Source organism: Macaca thibetana, chromosome X (genome assembly GCF_024542745.1).
Source record: "Macaca thibetana thibetana isolate TM-01 chromosome X, ASM2454274v1, whole genome shotgun sequence".
NCBI lineage: Eukaryota > Metazoa > Chordata > Mammalia > Primates > Cercopithecidae > Macaca > Macaca thibetana.
In genome coordinates, this window is record NC_065598.1 from 137,301,458 (window position 1) to 137,308,808 (window position 7,351).

A 7,351-nucleotide genomic window follows, 5' to 3' on the forward strand; every position below is an offset into this window, starting at 1 on the left:
ATGCCAACATCTCAGTTGCCAGGGATAGTTTTTATGTAGCTCAAAGGGCACTGGATTGTAAAAATAGAAGATTTCATGAGTTCAAGTTCATCTCTGTTAGTCACTATAAATTTTTCTTCCAGCACCTGGTCTTATCATCAGTAAAGGGTAGTAACTCCTATCATGGATCCCCTTTCAGTTACTCCATGGTGATACTGACACAACTGTGACTTCTGATATTCCTGGAATTCCATCCTTGCCTACATCCTACCTTATGTATTCACCTCTCTTTTTGGCCAATAGAAAATGTATTCCTTTACTCATACCTCATTTCTTTGCTGAGGCATCTAGTAATCCTTCAGGTGCCTTAACATCCTTCTCTCATCCCCACCTTTAATATATTGTGTAGATCCTCCTGGAGAAGTTTATCGGGACAATAATGACGTGTTTGTCAAGGATGACTGCTATCAGCTCCTTCCCACTCTATATGTATAAGCCTTTGAAAAATGGAGTCTATTCCTCCGCCTCCTTGAATTTGTGTTAGCCTGTGGCTGCTTTGACCGATAGAATATGGCAGAACTGACACTGTGTAACTTCTAAGATTAAGTCATCAATAACCATGCAGCTTCTGCCTGGCTTATTGGAACTGTCACTTTTTAGAACTCTCACTCTCTGAGAAGCCAAGAGCCATGTAAGAAGTCTACCTTCACTGAAACGATCATCCTGTGAGGAAGCCTATGCCCACGCTACTCATATGGAACACACAGTGTGGAGAGAAGCAGCAGTGACAATTCCAGCACCTGGTCTTACCAGTAAAGGGTAATAACTCCTACCGTGGAGTTATTAAATACAGCATCACACTGCTGGTGGTGCTGTATTTAAGGAATACCTTAACAACAGAAAATTTTAACACTTTTTGTTGTATTATGAGCTTAATTCCGCTGCTTCCAGCTCACCCAGATATGTTTTTGTGTGTTTGCTAGTTGGTGAAGGAACTTATTTGTATGCCTAGCATCATGGAGAAAGTGATACCCAAGCAGCACCCAGCTGTTCTAACCCTCCCAGCCCAGGCACCAAACATAAGAATACAGACGCAATCATAAGAGAGGCCCCAGAAAGAATAACTCGGCTGAGCTCATTAACCCACAAAACTTGGGGGATAAGGATTAATTTTATGTCACTGATTTTTAGGGTGGTTTGTTATGCAGCAATAGATAAACAGAAACATTCTCTTCTTTCCAGAACACATAATTGCATAAGGTATGACTTTAGAAATGATTCACATATACTTTATACTCTTTCTGGTACTAGCATACCTTCCTATGAAAATGAAATATATATTGGAGGAGTAAAATATACTAGTTTAAATAATAAATACATAGAATGTATTTGGTTTAAAAAGATGTGAAGATATAATTAATGAGATAATTATATACACTCAGAAGTATTTTTGTGTTATCTTATCACAAATATAATGTGTTAAATTGGTGGAATTACCTAAACTTGCCTTGATTTGTTAGACAAATGAATACAGAGATAAGATGAAGGAATGGAGGAGGGAGAATATAGAATGCTTACTTTTTTTGTGATCAAATAATAAGGCAAGCCAGATTTAGAATTTTACTGAATGCAGCAGAAAACCCAGGCGATAATAATCTTTGATTAAATTATCCTCATGCTCCCCTACTTTGGGAACCTCTTTTCATGATACTGATACTGTAATTACAAATACATGTACACACATGCATAAATGTGGTAATTCCTAATCCTGGGAAGAATGATATGCTTTCCTAAACTCTAGCATTAAGAGAAAATTGGGATGGATGGTGAGAGTAGTAGAAGAGATGACAGAACTTGAAATTATATATGAATGGCCTTGAGTGGTAAATAAAAATGGTACACAGAGCCAAGGTATTTTAGATCCTCATCACTCAAAGTGTGGTCTCTGTACGAGCAGCACCAGCATCATCTGGGGGCTTGTTAGAAATACAGAATGTCAGTCCCTATCTCAGATTTACTGACTCAGAATCTGCATTTTATCAAGAACACAAGGTTATTCATATGACACTTAAGTTTGAGAAATACTTATCCAGAGCATGTCGGGTATGGGATTTACCTGTTTCTTTTCTTACTGTCATAGTCATAGCAAGTATAAACAAACCAAGTATAAGTCAATTCAAGTTGCCCTATCTGTCCTGCTGGTTGTCTTTACTGAGTGGAGAGAATTTTGCACTGAGGGCTGACAGGACTCATTACATTGTTTGTCTTTGGGAGCTGGCTGAGCTTGCAAGCGTTTGTGGCAGATTGCCGTTTGAATTGTTTTCCCTGTCTCTTTCTGTTACCAAAAAGTATAATATTGCACAAAGGGGAAAATGTAGAGGAGTCAACATCTTTCATCCATGTCTTTCTAGTAAGTGGTAGACTGTGTTCCAAGCTCCTTCCAAAGTTTGCTGATAATTTAATCTCAGGGATCCAAATTTTCTCACAATCTGGTTTTCTTCAAGGATCTCCCCTTAGTCCAGGCAACATGCGTATATATACTCATATCTCAGTTATGTAGAGAGTTCATGGCCTTTGCATGGATCTTGAGAAGGGTTGAAATCTATTGGTTTGTAGTGAAATAAACCAGAAAACAAGGGCAGAAAACATTTAAAACTCAAATTTTTGTCTTGTTACACAAGAGACATATTTTCATATGTAATGGCTAATAATTGCATTAAAACAAAACAAAACAAAAACACAACAAATGACAGCAGCCAGTCACAGAAAAAGGGACTTTAGCTCTCTCCACTTGGCAGTGTGTCTGCACTTCAGGTCGGACCTACCCAAGACTTGTGCTGTGTATTTTTTACCCACTATTCCTCTAGATCTGAGACCCAGAGTCTGGGGCCACCGAGGATTGATAAAAGACCTCTGCCTCTGATAGTCTGTTGGTGCTTGAAAAAAGATTGATTACCCCGAGTCCCATATATGGTTTCTATGGTCATTTGGCACTAAAAATACATTTCTAGAATTATTGAAATTATGTAGAACAACTTTTTGGCACCCATGGGTGTATTTTGAAGAATGAAAGAAAAGCAGTTTGGTATGGTGATTTGGAGCCAGGTAGATTTCAATCTAAATTATTTCTCAGTTTCTTACTCATATTTTAAACTTGGAAAATTTACCTTATATGTCTGAATTTCTAATTTGTTATAAATAAAATAAGGATAATGTGGTATGAAAACTCTGATGGGACAAGTAAACAATGTTATGGGGGCCAAAGAAGGACTGTCTAACCTGGACTGGGGGATGAGAAAAGGCTTCCTGAAGGAAATGAGATCTAAGTTAAGACAATATACTTTAAACTTGAAAATTGCTACCAGTGTAGAATTTGTGTTCTCATCAAACACACAAGAAAAAGTTATACATATGTAAGTTTATATATATATAAGCAACATCTTTATATATATCAACGGCAACATATATATAAACAACATATAAACAATATATAGTTATAAACAACATGATGTTTTGATACATGCATGCATTGTCAAATGGCTAAATTATATATATAATGAATGCATGCATGTATCAAAACATCATATTGTTTATATCTATATATTGTTTATATGTTGTTTTATATATGTTGTTGTTATATGTAATTATATATAATTAATTATATACTTGTTAGTTGTGAATATGTATAATTATATATAATGTATAATTATATATAATTGTATTAATATATTGTTAATGTTATATGATTACTATTGTTATTAATTAATATTAACAATATATTAATATAATTAAGTACTATTAACAGTATACATTAATATAATTAATTAATATTAACTATATTAACATATTGATGTATATTTTATATATTATATAATTAATTATATTGGTATATATTATATATTGATATACACTAATAATTAATAATTGCTAATTAATATATATTTATATATTAATCAAATTTCATCATGAGATTTGGAGGGTCCAATAGCCAAACTATAGCACACAGCCAAGTAGATACCAGACAAAAAGGCCTTATGTGACCTGCTACAGTGTATACACTCTATTATGAAGATAATAGGAAATCATAGAAAATTTTTAAGCACAGGGGTGATGTCAGTTTTTTAAAATGTAATATATAAAAATATTAATATTTATATATTAATATAACTAATATTAATATGATAATAATACCTCACGTCTCTCTAATGACCTAGATTTGTTTCTATCAACCAACTTGATGTTTCAACCAGTAGGAAATTAGCTGATCTTATTTCAATATATAATTAATATATATTGTTAATATTAATTAATTAATAATATTAATTAATAGTAATATTAATATACTGTTAATTGTGAGTATATATAATTTAAAAATTAATATTATATATTAACAATTTCACAATGCATGCATGTATCAAAACACCATATTGTATGCTATAAATATATATATATATTTTGTAAAGTGAAAAAGAGACCCTAACATTGGTGACATCCCAAACAGATGAAGGCATTGGTGATAAAAAGAGTGTTTCCAGTAGAGGAACATGTGTGAAGGCACAAAAGCAACATGAGCATGGTACTAAAAGTGACCTCCAATGAGTTTGACATGGTTAGAGAACAGAGTATAGAATTAATGGTAGAGTAATTAGGAAATAGCCTAATAAATGTGGGAGAATGAAGAAATTTGAGGTTATGTACTGTATTAATCCATTTGTGTTGCTATAAAGGAATACCTGAGGCTGGGTAGCTCATAAAGAAAAAAGGCTTATTTGGTTCACTGTTCTGTAAGCTGTACCAGAAGCATGGTGCCAGCATCTGCTTCTGGTGAGGGTCTCAGGCTGCTTCCACTGATGGTGGAAAGTAAACGGAGGTCAAGTGTGCTGAAATCACAGACAAGAGAGAAGCAAAAGAGAAGAGAGGGAGGTGCCAGATTCTTTTTAAGAATAAATTATCTATGGAACTCTTTCGGAAATGAAAGGCAAGAACTCGCTCATTTCTGCAAGGACAGCACCACGCCATTTATGAGGGATCCACCCGCATGACCCAAATACCTCCCATTAGGCCCCATCTCCAACGTTGAAATCAAATTTCATCATGAGATTTGGAGGGTCCAATAGCCAAACTATAGCACAGAGTCAAATAGATACCAGACAAAAAGGCCGTATGTGACCTGCTACAGTGTATACACTATATTATGAAGGTAACAGGAAATCATAGAATTTTTTTTTTTTTTTTTTTGAGATGGAGTCTCGCTCTGTCGCCCAGGCTGGAGTGCAGTGGCATGATCTCGGCTCACTGCAAGCTCCACCTCCCGGGTTCACGCCATTCTCCTGCCTCAGCCTCCCGAGTAGCTAGGACTACAGGCGCCCGCCACCACGTCCGGCTAATTTTTTGTATTTTTTAGTAGAGACGGGATTTCACCGTGTTAGCCAGGATGGTCTCGATCTCCTGACCTCGTGAACTGCCCACCTTGGCCTCCCAAAGTGCTGGGATTACAGGCGTGAGCCAGGGTGCCCAGCCCAATCATAGAAAAAATTTTAAGCACAGAGGTGATGTCAGTTTTTAAAAATGTAAATCACAGTATAGAGTGCATGTATTAAGAAGGGGGAAATTGGAAAATAGGAAACCAGCTAGAAAGCTAGTACAGTAATCTAGTAATATAAAAAATAGGATGGTGCTTGATTGAGGATAGTGGTAGATAAGAAGAAAAGGAAACAGACGTCAGAAAGACTGGAAGGTGGAATCAATAGGACCATGATTAAATGGCTGTTGTGGAAGTGAGAAAGCAAAATATTGTTTTAGACCAGAGGTGTAAACATATAATTTATTATCCAAAAGAGGACACTTTATAGAGTGCATGGAGGCACTGTTAAAAATTACACCGGACAATAACAAGCAAAATTTAGGAATCTAGATCAATCTAGGATATATGATTGCTCCAAATAAAGCGAAACAGGAAACACTGGACGGATCATGTTCGGGAGAAAGATGGTGAACTTGTTTGGTCTCCCAATAACTGCCTTGACTTCTGTGCCTAGATCTCCCCAGTAGGTAGTCCTTTAAAAAATCCTTTAAAAAATATCAGTAACCCTCTGATTGGTAGTCCTCTAGCCAATCAAATGTCTCTCATCTCTGGCCTCTTCTTGGGGAAGGGATGGTGGCTTACCATTTCTAAATAGCCTCTTCTTAGTTAAAAAAAAAAAAAAAAAAAAAGTTACAGAGACTTATTTTAAGCAGCAAGGAAATCCTCCATTTTATAACATTTGTTAGAGGAAGGAAGATCCATAAATAGGGTATGGAATCATATTGAGAAACCACTAAGTATTTTCTGTAGCTGCTTTGTCTTCAGAATGCTCTTCGATTCCCTTTATTTATGGATCACCAATGTCATTGTGACCTAAAGTCTCTCTAATGACCTAGATTTGTTTCTTTCAACCAACTTGATGTTTCAACCAGTAGGGAAATTAGCTTATTTCGGCTTTTGTTTTATTTTGCTTTTATTTTGTTTTCGTCTGTTTTTGATTTTTATATGTAATATTGATACTATTTTCATGAGAAACATACTTCATATATAACACTGACTTTAATAATATCTTGTGAAATTGTATTACCCACTGATTTTGTTGCATTTTTTTGTGAATTCCGTAAACATTTCCTACTCAGCGTCCTCATCCATTTTGTACTTTCACCTATCTACTTCTATTGGTGTTAGTAAATATCAAAGAACTCTCTACAACTTAAATAATTGTGTCATAGAAAAAAATTCAGTAACCCTCTGAATTACTTCCAGGAAGATTTATTTCGTTTAACTTTGATTATTATGACTTAATGAGATGCAGTGACAGGTTTATTTACCTTTGGGGTTTATTCATTTATGCAAATGGATTTATAATTTGCAAAGTTTCCTCTTACATATTGATCATGCTTTATAACTTTTAAAAAAATCAGTGCGTCTTGACCTCTTCTATTTAGTCCCTTAACTTTCAATGTTTCCAAATATTACCACATCTAAACACAGAGAATGCACCTTGAAATATTCTCACTTTGAAAAATCCATTAACAGCTTACAAATACCTACAAAACTTGTAATAAAGCAGCAACCTTTAGTTTTCTTCTTTCCATAAAAATGCACCTGGAAGTGATGAACTATGATGAACTATTGATTCCATATAATCTCAAATGGAAGAGAGATGGTTGGGGTCCTGATGACCTCATCTGACTGTTTTTTTAACAGATGTATCACAGGAATATGCTAGGTACATTAATATCACCTAAATTAAGCCTGATAACCATAAGATATAGTTATTCATATTATCCTAATTTCAGAAATAATATATCTGAGTCTTAGAAATGTTAAGTAACTTCTATGTAT